Here is a 21,785-nt window from a genome sequence, read left to right as displayed (position 1 = left end):
ATGTTTTGTTTTTTTGGCCACAAGCCATGTGGGATCTTAGCTCCCCGACCAGGGATTGAACCCACAACCCCCTATTGGGAGGCAAAGTCTTAACCACGGGATGGCCAGGGAAGTCCCCTAACAAGGGTTTTTAAAAGTGGAAGAAAGAGGCAGAAGAGGAAAGTCAGAGACAAGAGACGTGACAGATGTGACAACAGAAGCAGTGTCAGAGAGATACCATAGTGCTGGCTTCAAAGATGGAGGAAGAATTTAGAGCAGCAGCTAGCGTAATGGTACCATGGAGTCAAATAAAATACATGCTATGATGGCAGTCTGCAACATTCAGAGACATTTGCAATGTTAATGCATTTGAATTATTAATCTTTCCCACTCAGCATCTTATTAGGTTTTTTTGTTTTTTCTGTTTTTGTTTTTGTTTCTTTGCGGTACGCGGGCCTCTCACTGCTGTGGCCTCTCCCGCTGCGGAGCACAGGCTCCGGACGCGCAGGCTCAGCGGCCATGGCTTACGGGCCCAGCCACTCCGCGGCATGCGGGATCTTCCCAGACCGGGGCATGAATCCATGTCCCCTGCATCGGCAGGCGGACTCTCAACCACTGCGCCACCAGCGAAGCCCTTATTAGGTTTTAAATGGTCAATATTTAGCATCACATTTCTGGAGAGAAAATGAATCCCTGTCATATACTAAATTTAAAATAAAAGGCTTACACTTGGTGACAAAAGAAAAAAAAAGTTGGAGGAAGAAGCACAAACCAAGCAATACGGGCAGCTTTAGAAGCTGGAAAAAGCAGGAAATGAATTTTCCCCTAGAGCTTACCCACCTCTATTTTAGCCCAGTGAGAGATGTTTGGGACCTGTGAGCAGCAGAATAAGGTAATAAATTTGTGTATTTTTAAGCCACTAAATTTGTGGTTATTTGTTAAAACTACAATAGCAAATGAATACAGTCTTCACTCCCCAAAACTGAAGTTTCAAAAGCAACTCAAGAGAAAAATAACTTTGCTTTTTAGTCAAGTACACTGTTAATTTTGTAATTGTATGAGAAACATTTTAAATTAAGATTACAGTTAAGGAGAAAAACTTCTTGTACTGACTCAGGTGAGAAAACCAAGAACTAGTCAGCCGATTCCCCGAGGTCCAACCTTCTAATTTCCCCCTCGTGTTTCTCATGGTGTGTCCTAAGTCTCAGAGTGTGAAGTTTCCAAAGTGAGTTGGGGCTGTGAAAGCTCTGTTTCCTCTTCCAAGGGACCAAATATCAACGTTGACACTTGAAAGGATATAGAATTCTACAAATTATCTACAACTCCATTTCAGACTTTTAAAAATGTAAATACATGATTAAGTACATGATTGCAGTAGTTTTCTGCAAACAAAAAAAAAAGTGGAGTAACTGCAGACCAATCATTATTCTTTAGCGCAATTTATCCATTGCATTTTACCTTACTTAAAGAAGATGGCTGCAACTAGTTTTGAACCATTTCCCTTCTACCAACCAAGAATACAAACAGCAGAAGGAGGAAGAGAAGAAATGTGTGGATAATAGCAGGAAAGATGTTTAATATTAAAAAGGAGCTGTTTGCTCTCCAGTACTAGCTAGAATTATCTCTATAGGTCTATTTAGTATTTTATATAGAATTACATTTCTAGGGAACAGTTTACATTCTGACATTACCTTCACTGGACCTTACCAGTGTTTGTTCTTCTGTACTACTTGGTCATGATCTGCTTCAAATATTTCTTTGGTATCTTTATTTTCCTTTCATGGTCATTCTATAGAGACATGAGAAAGAATCCGTAAAAGTGCATTAACTAAATGTAATCTCTTCTCCTCACTACTCAGGCACATTCTACAGGATAAAACCTCAACAAACGCCTTACTGTAGAGAGAGACAGTAATGGTCAAGGCCACCCACCTCGCACTGTGCTGGTATTAGGAACAAGAAGAGTAGCTGGGAACTCTGGATCACATGCTTCCCCTGCACTTGGGCATGGTTAGCAAGTCACTTCTCAGCCCAGTGATAATCAACACCAGCCTGGAGCTAAAAGGTAACGCAACTGTGTTCTGTGGCCAAGTCTTGACTTAATAAACGTATCAGTCTTGAAAGGTTACCTTTTGGCTTCAACAATCTAATCTGAGTAGCTTAAAAACAGAGCTTTAACAGAAGGTAAACTTAAACGTGAACCCCACTCAGGTCTGTACACAGGCATTTTTGTTTTGATGATCTTTCCTGCTCTTTCAAAGCTTATGGGGATTTTGCAAATCACGCTTTATTTAGCGTTTCTGTAACTCCCTGTAAATGAGAAGAATGATAAATTTAGTGATAGAGATGGCTTATATTTTGGGACACTGGAAAAAGATCAAGGTCTTAAAGAAATAGTAGTAAGTTCTTTTATGCACGCACATCTCCCACTGAGTTCCATATCGTAAGCACCACTGATTTCACATTTTTTATTTCACAATATCTGATTTTCACAAGGTGTCTATCTATTAGCATTTTGGGGCCCATTTAAAAACATCAGCAACAAACTAGAAATAGAGCCAGAAGTTTATTAAAGAACAGGTCGACTACAGTGTCTAGGCCATCATAAGACAATCAAAACTCACATTTCCAAACTTCATTAAGGGAATGATGAATACTCACTGTTACTTATATGAAACATTTTATACACTGAAGACAGAGACTGAGTGTGAATTACTGAGGACATTCATTTCTCCCCACTAGAATGTAATCTCCATGAAGGAAGAGATTTTGTTTGGTTGGCTCATTGCTGCATACCCAGCACTTAGCATACTGCCTGGCCCAGAGTAGACGTCTAATGAACATTGATTGAATAGTTCAATAAATTAAAAAGAGTCTGACACAGTTAGAAACTAATAAAAAAATATGAAAAAAATAGTTAAACTTAATGCAGGCATCATTGATTCCTGAGTACCTCATAACTGGATGAAATTAAAATACTGTCTGATGTACTGATCTGCTGATGTACTATGCCTTTGCTGCTGTGGATCAAAATCAAGAGAACTGTGTAGATAAACTTTATTGTATAAGCAGAAAATTAATTTCATACTAGAAATGGATGGATGATGCAAGTTGAAATGGACTGTCCATTGATGTTCCTAATGTGGTAGCAGAAAAAAAAATGGTGCCTTAAGTGCTTAGTGTTTGATGTCATTAATAGTTTTGTAAAGCTCTACAGTGTAGAAAGGTTTTGATACTAAACTGTGCATTGTACATAGCTCTAATGCATTGTATTGCCCACCAGTACTTCTATAATGGTAGATGGTTTGTGCATTCAGACGCTGAGGCATTAAACATAAATGACTTACAAATAAATAATGTCTTGGTGCCTGGGATGCAGGTTTACGTAGCTGTTATTAAATGCCTACATTAGTCCACCTGGATTGCACTCCTGCTATGCACAAAAAGAAGATGCTGTTCAATTCTGTCAACTGGTTCTCCATATGCTCAGCGTTTGTCAAGCCTATGCATATGGGACGGGAGTGAAAACGTGAATTTTTTGTGTGTGCATGCATGCAGATAGCATTTTTGTGTGTGTGCTTGCATGCATATGTGTGCGTGTATTTGTCTAGATGTCTTCCCACCTATAGACCCATAAATTAAGTTCTTAGTAGCTTCTAGCGTATGCACATATGACCAGATGTGCATAGTTTCCTCTTCACTGTTGGTCAGTAGGGGGAGCTGTCACCTGCCTCTGCAGCATGAGGGTGCAAAGGCAAATTCATTTTCTGTGAGGACCTGTACATCAGTGGTATCTTTTCTCAAAAAAAAACTATAGATTTTGATTGCTAAATATGTCAGTACGTCAATCAGATAAATTAATACCTAAGAAAGAGTACCATAAGACATGTGATAGTGCATATTATTATAATTTTTTAACAGAAAATGGGTTATAATGCAAGAAAATAAATTAGGTCAATGGTAGATTATTAGCACTTACGTACCATAGCATAGCTATGATAGAAAACGTGTACATCCTTCATCTTCTCTTCTTTTCTCATAAGCCCCATTTCTTTGATTATTTGTCTTTATGTTGCATTTGGTGCACATCCTTTGTCATCTGCAAAAATTGAGAGAAAAATGGAAAAATTAAAAAGTAGGAGAAGAAAGGCCTATATGACATATAAACCAACTTTTAAAAATTTAACATGATGTTTTCAGGATTCATCTAAAAATTTTTATCATCTACTACATACAGGCCCTATAGTAAACACTTAGACATATTCTTATTTAATTCTCAAAAATTATCTTCACAGTTGGTTTTATTAATCAAATTTTACTGGTGTAGGAATCATTACCTAGGTAAGATGGGAGACTTCTTCAGGCTCACACTACTAAAAGGTGGTTAATTTGACATTTGAACCCAGGTTTTTGACTCTAATTCCCATGTAATTTTCTCTTCTCCTAAACTACTCCTCCAATCAGCTGTTTGCCCAGTGGCTGGTATACGCCAAGTACGTGGGATTATTCTCTTCTCAGAGATAAGTTTCCTTTTCCTCATTCTCATGGTCTGCACTTGAGAACAAAATCTTGCCTAATTTCACCATGTGCTAAAGGCGCTGATGTCATTCAAAGAATCTGTTATTTTTACGTTAAGAAGAGCCTGCCATTCTTCTCTGACCTGGTTGGGCCTGGCCTACAGCAGAACGTTCTGGGAGCCTTAGGTAGTAGTCTTGTCACCTGTCTAGAATATCAGGAAACGCACAGAGATTAAGAGGTTGAATCATTAAAAAGCTGACTGGGGAATAAACAGAATCTGTCCACATATCCCCACTGTGGCTTTGATATCGATTCTGCATTTACTATGATGTCTGACACAATTATAGTGCCTTATAATTGCATTTTGAGGTATAAAGAAAGATGCCTTAAACCTAAACCTTTTATTAATCAAGATAACCAGCAGTATATGTTGTTTAAAAGCTAAGTTGGGTCTTATTTGCTAACACTCTGCTATCAAAAAGGAAGGTGAGTTATTGAATAATTTCATTTAATTCTTTAAAATTGCATGCAAAATACATTTTAATAAGAAACATGTAACAAGCATAAGCTCTGTTTAAATGGAGTCATTATTCATAAGCTTTTTGTATGTGTATTGATATAATTATTTGCTAAAAACTCATTATATGATAATGAACTTATCTTAAAGATACTATTAATATTATTGGCAACTCCTACACTTTGATTTTGTTTATTATAGGTGGGATCTTGTCCTAATTTTACCATGTAACCTCCAAATCAATACTATTTTGATTTTTGTTCAACAACTTTTGCTTAACCTGAGCCATATCATGTCAAACAGGGACTTCCCTGGCAGTCCAGTGGTTAAGACCCTGCACTTCCACTGCAGGGGATACGGGTTTGATCCTGGTTGGGGAACTAAGATCCCTCAAGCCTCGCAGGGCAGCAAAAAATAGTTAAATACTATTATAGTAATTTTATTATTTGTTTAAAACTGCAAAACACCTAACCTTTAATCACAGAGACCACCACCACCACCAATCCCCATGCTTGGATTGTCGGCCTCGCCTTTGATGTAGTAGGCAGAAATATGAGACTGGGAATTGAAAGAATAAAGATCTGATCTAACAGATTGTGTCAGTAATGCTTGAGACCTCAGGTGAGGTTTGAATATAGATTAGATAATCCTTAAAATCCTACAGAGGCAGTGTAGTGCACTGTTGAAGAGCACAGAGCTCAGAGATATCTGGCTTGAGTTCAAATCCCAGTTCCAACATTTACTAGCTGTGTGACCTTGGGCAGGTTGCTTAAAGCCTCTGGTTCCTCACCTATCAAATGGGAATAAAAACAACACCTACTTTATAAGGTTGACAAGTATAAGTGAGTTTATATGAGAAGGGCACCTAGAACTTGGCCTGGTACAAAAGATATATATCTGTACTTGCCATTGTTACCTAATTTGACTTAAATATTTAGAACTTTGTAAAATTCTGAGAAGCTCAAATATTCACTCAACATTTACACTTTGAGTCATGCCAGCTGCTACAGTAGATTTGAGGGCTATATCCATGAACCAGACAAAGATTCCTGCCTTGAGTTTTTACTCATACCAATGTGCTACAATTATAGCCTCCCCAAAATTCCTGTTTATAAAAAAAGTTATTAGCTAGTTCAAGGTTTTGCTTTTTAGTCTTAGTTACTAATGTGTCTAGTTGTAGAAATTTGTTATGTCTCTAAACCCGATGATCTTTGCCTCACTTCACACCATTTTTAAGTCAAGTACAGTGTCTAACATATACCAAAGGTTTACTTGATATAATATTTCATATGTTATAAAAAATTATGTCTCATAACCTGCACTAAATATTTACATAGATTACAAGGTGCATCCCAATTTCAAAAAAGTTAAAATGTGAAAGAGAAAAGCTACCTTAGCACTGAGAAAATATTTTATTTCTATTTTTAGTATTAATGATTACATCATCAACTTCGTTTAATATATTCTCTCACAATGTAATACAAAGCAAAGAATTCATTGTTATCTACAATCAGAGATCTTCAATATGATAATTTATAAGATATGTCGTAATATTTTTATTAGTCTCATAATATATAAGAAATGAAAATATTTAAACTAACTTGGAAATTTTAAATATAATTTATAATTCAACATCAAAAAAACAAACAACCTGATTAAAAAAACAGGCAGAAGAACTGAATAGACATTTTTCCGAACAGCAAGTGCAGATGGCCAACAGGCACATGAAAAGATACTCAACATCGCTAATCATCAGGGAAATGCAAATCACAACCACAATGAGATGTCACCTCACACCTGTCAGAATGGCTATTGTCAAAAAGAACATAAATAGCAAATACTGGGGCGGATGTGGAGAAAAGGGCACCGTCATACACTGTTGGTGGGAATGTAAATCGGTGCAGCCACTGTGAAAAACAGTATGGAGGTTTCTCAAAAAACTAAAAATGGAACTACCATATGACCCAACAATCCTACTCCTGGGTATATAGCTGAAAAAGAACAAAAGCACTAATTCAAAAAGATATATGCACCCCAATGTTCATAGCAGCATTGTTTACAATTGCCAAGGCATGGAAGCAACCTAAGTGTCCATCAACAGATGAATGGATAAAAAAGCTGTGGTACATGCACACACCCACACCCACACACACCCACACCCACACCCACACACACACACACACACACACACACACACACACACACACACACAATGGAATACTACTCAGCCATAAAAAAGAAGAAAATTTTGCCATTTGCAGCAACATGGATGGACTTGGAGGACATTATGCTGAGTGAAATAAGTCAGAGAAAGATAAATACTATATGATATTGCTTATATGTAGACTCTAAAACAATACAACAAACTAGTGAATTTAACAAAAAAGAAGCAAACTCACAGATACAGAGACAAACTAGTGGTTATCAGTGGGGAGGGAGGAGGGCGATATAGGGGTGGGGGAGTGGGAAGTACAAACTACTGGGTGTAAGATAGGCTCCAGGTTGTATTGTACAACACAGAGAATGTAGCCAATATTTTGTAATAACTGTAAATGGAAAGTAACTTTTAAAAATTGTATAAAATTTTAATAAATAAATAAAAATAAGTCAGTCCATCTAAAAAAAAGAAGACAATTAGCCTTTATATCTATTTTTGATCCATTGTCCACATATAAAATAGTGAAAGCCCTGTGTGATATCTTAAAATGCCTTGTATATACTTCACCCTCATAAATGTTTTTCTTTTATTTATACATCTCTAAATCTCTATCCACAGAAGTAGAGTTATTGTTTATTGCTGTGGATCACCTATCTTTTTTACAATGAGCTTTTAAAATTCATCATCCTACTTATAAGCATTTTTACTTACTGATACACTCTTCATTAATTTTAATGACTTCAAAATTTTTTCTATTATGAATAATGCTGAAATATGCCTGCATATATATACATATAAATGCAGGTATATATGCATATTTGTTCTTTTTTTAAGTATTTTCTTTGGATACATTCTAAAGTTTGAGAGACAAAAAAAATAATAGGTGTTAAATAATTATACTTTGAAGTATTGAAAACCTGAGTTTCATTCCTAATTCTACAACATTCAATGAGTTTGACCTGAGGCAAACAATCACTCCTTTCAGAGTAAAAGAAATGCCTACGTCTTAAAGTTGGTGTGGGGATTAAATGGGCTAATGTAAAATTGAAATTTATATGAGGAAACTTTGGATAGTGATGGATATGTTTATGGCATAGATTGTGGTGATGTTTTCACAAGTGAAAACTTATTCCCAAACTCATCAAATTGTATGCGTTAAATATCTACAGCTTTTTGTATGACGATCATACCTAAATAAAGTGGTTTTAAAAAATAAATAAAATTCATGTCATTAGATATTTATTAAGCCATTTAATAAAAAGTAGCTATTATTATTACTTTCATCCTCATCATTATCAATAATAAATAAAAGAATATATACATTTTTGGAAAACATTATATTCTGTTGGCTTAATATATTAGAACACCTCTTTGTATATGATTTATTCCTATTCTTACCATTTTTGGATTATAGCAATTCTTGTCATCTTTCAATTTTATCAGTATAGCACCAAAAACTTTTTTTTACCCTCTGTAATGATAAGGAAATGGAAACACATTCTTTATGGTGCTAGAATTAGTAGGAAGAATAGGCTATGTGTATGTTATTCTTCTTGGTTTGGGGTGTGTTTTATCAAACCTGTTCTACAAGGTAATATAAATATTTGCATATTGTATAACAAAATACCTTTTTCCACAGTTGTATTCTTTTCTTTCCTTACAGTGCGCCACCTGAAAAAACAGCTTTTTGTTGATGCCAAATCTATCCATCCAGGGCACTCCCAGCTCTTCAACTTCAAAAGAGACAAGTAAACTCAGGTGAAAAACGTTCATGGGAAGGTATCTGGAAGTGATCAAGGTCTACTCTCAGACCAACCCTAAATGAGAGATCAGTAATAAATCCCACACAGTAAGGAAAATAAAAACACTTCTAATGAATACTTCCTCATTATGGCCCAGGGTTGTAATGTCTCAGAGAAAAGATGCTCATATTCATTGAACAGGGGCTGACTAGAGCCACTCCAGCCACCAAAACAGCACATAGAGAAAGGTGGTGCTGCACAAAATGAAGGATGCTGGAAGCTATAATCTATTGCATTATTTCAAACATGCTTGAAGGCACATTTAAGTAGGTGGCATAAGTTATGTTGACTTTATTCTGATGGAAATCTGTCAAGTTTTCAAATCTCCATCCAGGTGGAAATATAAAAGTTTTGAGTCATGACCCACATTAAACTCTATCTTTCCCTATAAAACTTCCTTTTCGGGGCTTCCCTGGTGGTACAGTGGTTGAGAGTCCACCTGCCGATGCAGGGGACACAGGTTTGTGCCCTGGTCTGGGAAGATCCCACGTGCCACGGAGCGGCTAGGCCCGTGAGCCATGGCCGCTGAGCCTGCGCGTCCGGAGCCTGTGCTCCGCAACAGGAGAGGCCACAACAGTGAGAGGCCCGCGTACCGCAAAAAAAAAACCCAAACAAACAAACAAAAAAACCTTCCTTTTCTTTACGTTGTTAGAGATTTTAAGATTATAAAATATACCAGCTACTTCATACAGCCAATAGAGTCCTTGATGATACAACTTTCCCCTCTGTTACTATCCAAAAGGCAGCTCATTTTTAGAATTAACCTGAGATTTTTAGTGGTACAAATATATGCCAAATTGCTTATATCGATACTGCTTTGTGAAACGATTTTTACTTCAGGAAGACGGTGGATAGAAGGAGTAAGTTATGCCTCAGAGCCCAGATACATCCTTATTTCCTGACTCTGGTTTCAATCTGGTATTAACCAGACTAATTGGAAATATCTGAATAGTGAGGATAGTCACAGGAGAATCATTAAAAAACAAAAATATTGCTCTCTGTGGGACACCCCTAGAAATCAAACTTGAAGTAGGTAACACTGAACTACACAAAAGCCTTTCTGCTGTCTTCCCCAAGCCTCCTTTTTGGGGCCACTCTACTTCCTATGTCATCCTCTTTCTTTGCCATAAGCTAGAAGGATCAAACCAGTTTTTCTCTCATCTCAAGGACCTGCCACTGTTAAGTGGCAGACACATTTCAATCATGACAAGTAAAGAAAGTAACAGAGGTGCTAGGTCTGCCATCATAGAGCTGCTGAACAAATGCCAACAGAGGCTTATTTTCAGATTTCTTGTGATGTAAGAAAAGCATCCCACCATTGTTAAGCTCCTGTTAGACATGCTTTCTGATACTTCTAAGTGGAAGCATTCCTTGCTGAAATATATGTTCTGATCCCAGTCTGTTATTTTGAGAATTTTCTTTAAGTGATTGACCACATTGATCAATCATTATTTGTTGTTTTCCTATTGGCTTTGTATAGCAAAATGATGTCTGGTTAACTTTTTTTTTCTAGATAATTAAAATACCTTGTTAAAAGTCAGAACAACCTATGAAGCTGGACACTCTTTGGCCCATTTCAGCATTTTATTGAGAAAAATCGTCTCTAATTGGGAAAGAGATTCTTTAATTTTTACTGAATCCTCTGGAAGAGAAGATTTCCATTCATAACAGAAAACCCAACATAAAAATCCTCTTCATCTATCTTTCAATCACCCCAAAGACCCACTCATCACAGTATGGCAACTTAATCCCAATCTTCTCCCTCTATTTCTAAAGTCTTTAAAAATTTTCCTTTAACCCAACCTCTTGTCACTCCTGTCTCTGCCCTTTCACTCTTTCTTTACAAAAGAATAACTCCCAGCCCTGAGCAGTGAAGATCAATCGAATGGGTTTCAGCTTACTGTTCTTTTTTTTTTAAGCATCTTTATTGGGGTATAATTGCTTTACAATGGTGTGTTAGTTTCTGCTTTATAACAAAGTGAATCAGTTATACATATACATATGTTCCCGTAACTCTTCCCTCTTGCGTCTCCCTCCCTCCCACCCTCCCTATCCCACCCCTCTAGGTGGTCACAAAGCACCGAGCTGATCTCCCTGTGCTATGCGGCTGCTTCCCACTAGCTATCTACTTTACGTTTGGTAGTGTATATATGTCCATGCCTCTCTCTTGCTTTGTCACAGCTCACCCTTCCCCCTCCCTAAATCCTGAAGTCCATTCTCTAGTAGGTTTGTGTCTTTATTCCTGTCTCACCCCTAGGTTCTTCATGACGTTTTTTTTTCCTTAAATTCCATATATATGTGTTAGCATACAGTATTTGTCTTTCTCTTTCTGACTTACTTCACTCTGAATGACAGACTCTAAGTCTGTTGACTGTTCTTACTGTCTCGTCCTTCACCCCCTATTCCAGGCTGCCCAACAAAGCCCCAGATTATGGAAACAAAGAAAAAAAAATCCTCCTGGTATGTGAGAGATACAAGAGATTCTGAAAATTCACCTGTAATTTTTTTCCTGTACCATAACAAAGGGTGACATGTTTAAAAGAATAATATATATAAAATCAATTATTAAAGAAATACTATAAGCAAGGGGAGAAATTTTTTATTACTAATCACTTCATAACATGACTGATTTTCCATTTCTTCTATAAGAGATATCTTTAAGACTTCTTTTTTATGTTGTTTTGAGTGTTAAAAAAAATTCCTAGGTTTATAATAGTCCTATAAATTTAAAGTAGTACTTGGACATTTTGTTTCCTGCTATTGTCTTTAAAAGAGAGAAGAGATATGGGAACATATGTATATGTATAACTGATTCACTTTGTTATAAAGCAGAAACTAACACACCATTGTAAAGCAATTATACTCCAATAAAGATGTAAAAAAAAAAGAGTATTTGACTGCTTAGCAATTCTCTCTCTGATATGCTGAGCTCTAGCTAATTGCCTGTTGCCTCCGATTCATTGCATTAGAGGGAAGAAGTAGCTTTCTTAGTCATAAACCTGACTTCATATACCTTGACTGAAACCAAAGGATTCAAAACTCAAAGCAAAATTTAAAATGTACTTTCATGGTTTCTCTGGCTGTACATTTCCCAGTCATGAGGTTTGGCCCAACCAAGAGGCAAGGATGTCTGTTTCCCATTAAGTAATTTCAAACTATGTACAACTTATATTTAAACTAAAATCTGCAAAGTTAGTAAAAATAATTTTATAGCCTTGTTTCTCTTAGGACCATCTAACATGAATTGTTTCCAATTTTAGAGAGGGTCAGGCCCTTTCTACTTCCAAATATAAAAAAAAAATCTGAAGCCAACACATTAAAAATATTAATAGTATCTTTTATATAGGGAGTGAGATTATGAGTCTACAGTTTCTGTAATCTATATCATGCTCAATTAAAAAAATACTTGAAATTATTTTTGATATGTGAGAAAAGGCAATTGGGAAGACCTATTTTAATAAGAGAACTGGAAATTTATTATCCTTTACTTTACTTATTATCCTTTACTGCCTGAAAATTTATTATCCTTTACTGTGAGGAAATGGTCACTCAGGTCTGTTATGAAAACATTTGTTGGCCATCAGTTAAAAAACCCTTAGTCAGATTATTTTAGATTCTGAAAAGAAAGTGAAAAAAAAATGGTTAAGGGTAAGATAAAATCTGTTCTTGGGAGAACTAGCTGTTATATTTAAAATATATCACTGCTTCTAAACTGGATAGATGCATTTCTTGCCACGTAACTTTATCCCTGTTCATGCAATGCTGTTAACTTTGAGTTGTAATATTCATCTTTCAACAGTAGTAGGATTCTAGGAAACCGAGCTCATTATAACTTTCCCCACTGAAGAGCTGAGTTCTGAAGTATTCATCTTCACTGGGGTATCAGTAAAGATAGGCTGGGTTATGTTGTGAAAGCAATTCCAAATCTTAAGGCTTAGCACGTACAACTTTACTCTGCTCTTGCCTACACAAAGCCATCTGTAGGTCCAGTAGCTCTCTAGGGCAGCTCCCTTCTAAACAGTGACTTAGGGATCAGGTTCTTTTTTTTTTTTTTTTTTCCTTTTAAATCTTGTAGCTCTACCATTTGGAGCTGCAGTCACATGGCAGGGGGAGAGAAAGCTTGAAGAACTTAAGTGCCTCATTCCAGAGATGACATGCCATTTCCGCTCATAGCCTATTGGCTGGAAGTAGTCTTATTGTCCAGAGCTAACTATATAGAGACTGGAAGATGTAAGAGAGCACATGGAATATTTGATGAGTTTTATGGTCTGTGCCTTAGAACACATGTGACTTTTAAGTCCCAGCAGTGAGAGTCTAGACGATCCTCAGCTCTCTTTTCCCCCAACATAGCCACCCTGGAAAACGAGAATTTCTGATGGTGGCCCCAGAAGATAAAAAGAGCCTGGGTATCTGTGGGACTACTGGGAAGGGCACTGCTCTGGAGAACTATCAAACTATAGCTGACTTTGGGTAAACAAGACATACACTTTTATATATTAAGCTGGTGAGGTTTCAGGGATCATTTTATTAATACGATATAGCCTATCCCATCCTGAATAATGCAGTTGGATTGGAAATGTCTTCTGCCTTGCTTTTTTATCTTTTTTGTTCTTATTTGGGTTTATTCCCCATTTTAATCACATTATTTTTTAACTAAATTTAAATATGGAGCTACAAGATCACATTTTTAGAGTCATTAAGTAAGATAGTAGAAATTATATCATAAGGAGAGGAAATATAACGCTTACCCAGTTGAATACATAGGCTGTACAAACTATACAGTCATTGGGAAACAATGAAATGACCCAGTATTTCCTTCCCCCATTTTCACAAGTCAGGCATGTCACATGACCTTTCTCCTAGTCTCTGGTTGCAAGTCTGGGCAAGGATGTCCTCTTTCTCACTCTCAAGACTGCGTTGGCCTTGGATCAGGCACTGTAGCTGGATGACTGACTCAGGATGGTCCGGAGCATAGAGGGTTAGAGTCTGAAATGTTTCCTGGTTAATTCCTGATTGGAATTATTCCAATTGTTGGTTTTCTGAGAATAAGTGAGTAGGGAAATATTTTTCCAGAAACTCTTCAGCCAAATAATGTGAAACTCAAGATCCTGCTAACATGAGAGTAGATTTTCTAACACCTCCCTACTTTAAACCAAAATTATGTCACCAGATATTCACCGTAATGTAACTGAACCTAGAAAGAGTGTTTGTGGAGTGGAACCTATTTGTTTCAATTCATCACTGTATATTTAATACCCTGATAAAATTGCTGTATTCTTCTTACACCAATATGCATCAAAAATATTTTTACATATATTACAGTGTCCTCAATGTTCCTCCATTATCTTTGATTTTTCTTTTTGTATGTCAAGTGAAATTATGCATTCAGAAAAAAATTACTGAACTCTGACAAGATTTCATAAAATTATAGGTGAGATAGATGTACAATAATTAAGGTCAAGTAAACCACTACTTTTCGCAGAATGATTCTTAGGTTTCTTGTTTTTTTATAGTTGAAACAACGTAAGTATATGATTTATTAATATACCAAATAGAAATACTTTTAGTGAGAAGAACATTAAACTCCATGGGCTATGACAGTTTAATTGGCATAGCAGCCAGGATCCCAGCAGAATAAAGAATGGCATACTCAAACTGGATAATTGATGAGATTTTAATAGAAAGGATTTTTTTTTTAAAAGGTACAGGGTGAGGTTTTAGGAAAACAGTGAGGGATGGTGCTGTATCCTGACACTAGCAACAGCAGGGAGCTGTTTCTAACCCTAGAACAAGGGACACAGGAGAGAACAGTTATGAGAACCTAGGGAGAGCAGCTATATAGAAAAGACCATCCAAGCTTCAGATCTCCTGCTAGTGTCTTCCTTTGGCCAAACTCAACAGGAGGTGAGGAGGAAAGGGAACCACTGAGGTAGTCCCTATGTATTAATTTCCCACAACAAAGAGCAGAGTGAAAAAGCATGAAGAGTTAATCTGGGAAATGGAGCAAAAGAGATATGTATAGCACAATTGGTGCATGACTTTAAAAAATAAATTTAAATGGCATGCTTACTTTTTGGCTAAGTTAGACTCCATCTGCCCCTCCTGTCATCAGACAACATTACTTCTCTCTCCTTTCCCATAGTTTCATATATATATATATATATATATATATGCCTTTGGGGAAGAAGAACCACATTTTGGTAGTTGGCATGAGGCCCTTAAGGGGTAAAACAAATCAGAGAAGGGTTGGAATACCATCTATCTCCTACACTGTTTGTTGGATTCATTTTGAGACACCACAGAGAAGTCAATAAAATAGACCAAGATACCATGGGAATACTAAGAGTTTTTAGAGCCTAGGTGACAAAAATGAAGAGTTGAGGTAGGAGATTCTTCTTCCCATCTTTGCATGGAATCCACGAATGTTCTGGCAATCCCAAGATTGGAAGCCTTTGATGCATCTGGCAACAATACTATTGACATTACTATTGAACTCACGGTAAGCGGTGGCAATGGTGGGGCTTTTCCAAATGGCTTCATGAGCAGTGGAATTAAGCCACAAATGAGAGCTGTTGGAAAGAAAGACCAGAGCAAACCTGGTGGTGTGCTGGTAATATTTGACAACCAGCTCTCCAGGGAGGATTAAAAAGCCCTGGTTTATAGTCTTTTCCATCATAGCCAATTTAAAGCTATCAACATAAATTCACTAAACATGGATTTGGGAGAAATGTGCACAGCTGGCTCTTGTGAGCTCATGGTCACCCTTCCAGCACAGCAATGGCCACAGACCCTGTATCCTGATGGTAGCTGAAAACTGACTTGGGAAGCATGTGAGACACCTTAGATGACATTACACTTTCGTGGTCATTACGTTCTACCAATCAAATGAGGGGACTGTTGCCATCATGATTTAGGAATACAAAGAAAGAACTACTTAATTCTTTTCCCTGTGGTCTTACTTAGGTCAGTGAACTCTGGGATATTAGGGCAGCATGAATAATATGTCATAATTACAAAAATTCCAGAAGGTATGCTAAAGACCTTTATGTATGGAATAAGCAAGAATATGAGTGGGATGGAGCAATGCGGTGTCTAACACAAGATCATGTGGATCCTATTTATGCATTTTCTTTGCCACTGTGCGACCATCAGTATTTCTCCTGGTTTGACATGGGTTGTTTCCCTTTCCAGCCTGCTTTAGTGACTCTCTCTTCCTACCTCAACATAATTGTTTCCCTGGCTTTTCTTCATTTTCCCAGGGTACCATATAACTGCTCAAGTCTGGTTTGACTCAGCAGGTCTGATTTGTATGGGTGAGGCAACATGCATTGCTCAAGTCCCATCTTCTATTTCCTGGTCCTGCCACTCCCAGCTTCAAATCGACTCTTGCCTGCTCTTGTACTCCTTCAAATTATGTAGAGATTCAGCTATACCCTCTGACTGCCCCTCTGGCAGGTTCTTGGAACTTGCGGGTAGTCTGCCTCATGTTGGGCAAGTTATGACACATTCCACTGAAAAATTAGATCACTGCCAGATACTAAAACAGGATCATCTATTTCAAAAGTTCAATGTAGGCAGTACATCTTCTGTACTGTTCCGTCTCCATCTTCAGTGACATTTGACCCTTCCTTGTCTCTTTCATGTCCAGTAACCTAAAAAGCAACTTTATTTAGTAACTGTGTGTATCTTGAAACCTAAACTGACCTAAAACCATTAAGAGAACTAAGAAAATCACTTCTATTGGCTTTCTACTGGTAGAATATTGGGCACTGGAAGTTATTTTGAGGCAGGGTGATCTCTTTTGTTCTGAAGAGATCATATCACAAATTAAGTCAGCACTCCTCTGGTTAAGAAAGCAGCCTTATAGTAAAATATTATTTGTATTTGATGTTTAACTTTCTCACTTTTCTGGGCTTCATGCCTCAGCTCAAGTAGTCAAATAACAAGGTTCTTTGCTCACTGGATCATCCATAATTTATATCTTTCTTTATATTCCATCATGTCAACAAAGGCAATTTATAGCACAAGATCTGATTAAAGTATATGCTTACTTCCATGAGCTTGATTTCTGTCTACACAAGGATCCTTGCTCAATCTGATTGGGATTTATAATTCTCTTTTAAATAAAGCTAATTTTATCTTAAGGCAGATAAATATATATATATATATTTTATATATATTCTCTTGTATATATGTTCATACACACACACAGCCACTGGTAAGCAATATTATCATCCCCATTTTATAGGTTAAAAAAAGTCTGAGGCTTAGTAGTTTAAATAACTGGTTAAATAACTAACTCAAGTTTGCACAGTAAGATTCAGGATTTAAGGTCATTACTTATTTATTTTTAATTCATTTATGTCTATCACTTGAGTAAAAGTATAACCTTGATGAAGACAGGTATATGGACTTCTGATCACTCCTGTATCTTCAGTCCCTAAAATATTGCCTGGCTTGATTGATATTGGTTGAGATGAGAAGGCAGGTAGGATATCCTCCAGCTAACTATTCTCAGTCACTGGGCAAGGGATGATGAATAAGGAAGAGGTTCTGCAGGTTAGAGGAAACAAGGAGGATGGTAGAGACATGAGTAAGTGTAGGTTTAATTGAGATAATATTAGAATGTGTACTGATTTGTGTTTTCATAAAATGTTTCCACCATTGGTTCCTAACTTGTCCAATTATGCAAGAATTAAGCAATTTTTGTTTTGTTTTTCATCATGATCTGATGATCTGTAAGCATGGAGTTATTCAGTTTTAAGAATTTTGTTTAATCTACTTTTTCATGCATGTGTTAATTAGAGGTTGGCTGAAATGGAAGGTTAATATTTTTGTCTATATTCTGTTTCTAAGTTTGAATACTGACTTAACTTGTTTCCCTGGGAAGAAAATTGTCTCCATTTGTATTAGAACATGAGATTCTGCTGGTTTTTTTTTTTGTTTTTTGTTTGCGGTACACGGGCCTCTCACTGTTGTGGCCTCTCCCATTGCGGAGCACAGGCTCCGGACGCGCAGGCTCAGCAGCCATGGCTCACGGGCCTAGCCGCTCTGCGGCACGTGGGATCTTCCCAGGCCGGGGCACGAACCCGTGTCCCCTGCATCGGCAGGCGGACTCTCAACCACTGCGCCACCAGGGAAGCCCAGATTCTGCTGTTTTAATTAGTAGATTTAAAAGTTAATTAACACTGGGTGTGAAAATAACATTTGTGAAACTAATATCAAAATAATTATTCGTATAGAACATAATGCAAGATTTATTTAGATGTTTATTTTAGCTCTGAGAAAAATGTTGAAGATTATTCTATCATAGGTTGAATTGTTTTTGGAATATTTTCCATTCTATGACTATAAACAATGACTAAATGGATTCATCCCTGCAGTTAACCTATAATTTTCTTATATCACTTAGAGTCACATGCAAAAATTTTAATTTACATTATTAAAAATTCTACTAAGTGATTTCACATTCATTGTTATGCTTGACAGAATCAAAATTATAATAACCTGACATGTATATATTACACAAAATATTCCTAATTGGAAAAAAAATCGTAATATCACATTTATCATGTTGCTCCTTTTTCTAAAATAAGAACTGCATCTCTACATTTTATTCTTAAATGTTTGAGAGTTGAATTATCATTATTGTGATTTTTTTCTTTAAATACATAACAAGAAAAATATTTGAAATACTAATTTTTGAGTTACAGATCCACAGTAAATTATTTCTGTAGAAAATGAATACAAAAAATTATAACTCCAACTAAAGATAAAAATTATGCAAACAATACAGTTATGATTAGGAATGACTAAAGTAAGATCAACCTTAATATTGCATTATATTATAGAACGCCATTTCAATTAGACATTATACTGATTAGATTTGGAAACATAAAAGCATACAAAAACAGATTTAACCTAATGGATGATAACATGAGTCTTAGACCTAGTCCTTTATAGAAGCAAAGAGGTTCTGCCATTTGTGCGATTGTTTACTATATTTCCCCAACCGCATACACCAATTCCTCAAACTTGGCTATGAACTGTACTTTTTGGGACTGTGATGTAAGTCCCTTGTGTATGCAGATATGAACATAGAATTTAGATATACTGAACTAAGCAGAGTTTTCAATACCAACCAATCAACTAAGGGCTCTTTTCACTCCTCCATTAAGTATTCAAGATATTCCCATGCTTGGTTAAAATTGTACCTGGTCTAGGTTGATCACTTTGTGGAGTGACCCGTTTCCTCAACCTTGAATGGCCCATGCTCTCTCGGTACCTTGCACTCATCCGACTGCAGTTGCTGCATTAACCCACTCATTTTTGTCATCAGGTGTAGAAATATCAAGATGCATCTAAAGGAATCTCCTGAGGTCCATATATATACTTGTTTCTGTCTCCATTGTATAAAAACAAGCCTGGGTAATTTTTCAGAGCCTACACTGACAAGGTTTGAGTTTCAGGTTTCAGTAGAACCCTTATTACATCCTTTCTGGAAACCAGAATGTCTAATAGAGCAAAGATTGACATCGTGGAGACAAGAAGCACACATTCCTGAAATGGTTTACTGGGAGTTTCAAGGGTTAAGGTCAGAGCAGACACCATGAGTGCTCTTCCCACATCCCCTCAGATTCTTCTTCCACTCCATGCACACGTGCCCCCAGTGTGAGCTCAACTTTCGCAAACCAGCACCTGTATGTTTGTCAATGGCTACTGTATTACTTTTCTGAGGCTGCCATAACAAAATACCACAGACTGGGTGGCTTAAACAACAGAAATTAATTTTCTCACAGTTCTGGAGGCTGGAAGTCCAAGACCAAGGTGTTGACAGGTTTGGCTTCTTCTGAGGCCTCTCTCCTTGCCTGGTAGATGGTCACTTTCTTTCTGTGTCCTCACATGGTCGTCCCTCTGTGTGTTGTCTGTGTACTAATCTCTTCTTATAAGGACATCGGTCATAATGGATTAGTGTCTACCCATATGATCTCATTTTACCTTAATTACCTCCTTAAAGACCCTATCTTCAAATACAGTCACATTCTGAGCTACTGGGTGTTAAGACTTAAACATATGAGTTTTGGGGGACACAATTCAGTCCATAACAGTTATCTTCAGTCTGTTACAATCACTTTTGCCATACAAGCAGGAATGAAATATGCCTGGGAATTTATGTTCCCCCAGCCATTGCTCTGAATCAATGGGTACAGAGGTGAGACTAATCTAACTTCTTTGCCTCTGAGGACCAATTCAGAGTTGTGGCCTACACTGTCCCCAGAACTCCATGACTGGAGTGAGCAAAAGTTATCCTCAGTTGAATGCGGCTTAATTAACGTATCCTTGACTGGTCTTCTTCCCTTACCATTCCCATTTCCTCACCTGCCTACGGTATTTTCTTGGGAATATATCCTAATAAATCACTTACACACAAATTCCCATGACAGGATTTTTCTTTGTCTTTGGGACTGTTATGAGTTGAATTGTGACTCCCCCAAAGATATGTTGAAATCCTAATGTGTAAATGTGACCTTATTTGGAAATAGGGTCTTTGTAGGTGTGCTTAAGTCAAGACGATGCCATACTGTCCAGTATTAGTCCTAAATCCTAAAGTCCTTATAAGGACTGGTGTCCTTATAAGAAGAGGGAAACTTGAACAGAGAGACAGAGACACACAGGGAGAATGTCATGTGACCACAGAAATAAAAGGAGAGAACCGCCTGTGAAGACAGATGTAGAGGTTGGAGTGATGTATCTATAAACCAAGGAATGCCAGAAATTTCTAATTAATCACCAGAAGCCAAGAGAGAGGCACGGAACAGATTCTCCCTCAGAGTGCCTAGAAGGAACCAACCCCGCCAACACTTTGGTTTTGGATTTCTAAACTCTGGAAGTGTAAGACAATAAATTTCTGTTGTTTTATGCCACAAACTTTGTGAGACTTTGTTATGGTAGCCCTAGGAAACCAATGCAGAAACCCAACTGAAAATAAGTAATTTCAGAAGTGGTCCCAGATAGCATACTCTTGGATGTGATTTTGGAATTAGATCACTTGCCAGCTGTATAGCAATAAAGATCCCATTGTAAGAGATAAACTGTGTTAAAAACCTCCTACTCACTCTAGCATTATAACTGCTATAATTTTCACCAGTGGTGAGTTGGGATGGGATACAGGTGAGAAGAGATGCAATGACTTGCACAATACTAAGCATTTGAGAAATATGGAGGGATTTGTCAATTACCAACCTGGTGTACTGTGTGAAAGAAAGTTAGAAAGCCTCCATGGAAGCATTTAAAGAGATCCGCTATTTCTGTAGCTAGAAAGCAGATGGAACTGAAGATTGGATGATGAACTATATGGAAAAAACTCACTCTTCCTCCTCTGTGTCTCTTTTGTTCTCACACTACTACCATAGTCATAACACTTCCAACACCAGATGTGTGGGTGTTTTTCCACACCAGGAAATTCTGACACCAGCTGGATGTGATACAATTTATCTCAGTTCTGACACTGTTTACCTGGAGATGGCATCAGATCCTACAAGGTAAGTGTTCAGTCCCACAAGACTTCTCCCCACTTCAGATGCCAATCACACATAGTAGTTGCCCACAACTTCCATTTGATTAGGCTCTAAATCAGAGGTTCCCATGGCCTCCTCCACCTTGGATTCGATAATTTGCTCACAAAGCAGTTCACAGAACATAGGGAAACACTTATACTTAATAGTTTATTATATAATAAAGAATATGATAAAAGGTGCAGATGAACATCTAGATGAAAAACGTGTAGGACAAGGTATATGGGAAGGAGTGC

General features: G+C 37.2%; 1 long non-coding RNA gene across 1 annotated transcript; it reads left to right on the top strand.

The window, feature by feature from the left end:
* Positions 1–1,390: 1,390 nt before the first annotated feature.
* LOC309964443 lies at positions 1,391–21,510 on the top strand. The gene is made up of 3 exons (XR_014326348.1): positions 1,391–2,044; positions 8,836–8,930; positions 21,388–21,510. It is a non-coding gene; the product is annotated as an uncharacterized lncRNA (long non-coding RNA).
* The last annotated feature ends 275 nt before the right edge of the window (positions 21,511–21,785 follow it).

This window comes from Leucopleurus acutus (assembly GCF_964270905.1).
Source record: "Leucopleurus acutus genome assembly, chromosome: 7".
Taxonomy (NCBI): domain Eukaryota; kingdom Metazoa; phylum Chordata; class Mammalia; order Artiodactyla; family Delphinidae; genus Leucopleurus; species Leucopleurus acutus.
Note: the sequence above shows the minus strand (reverse complement) of the source record. Positions and strands in the feature narration are given on the sequence as shown.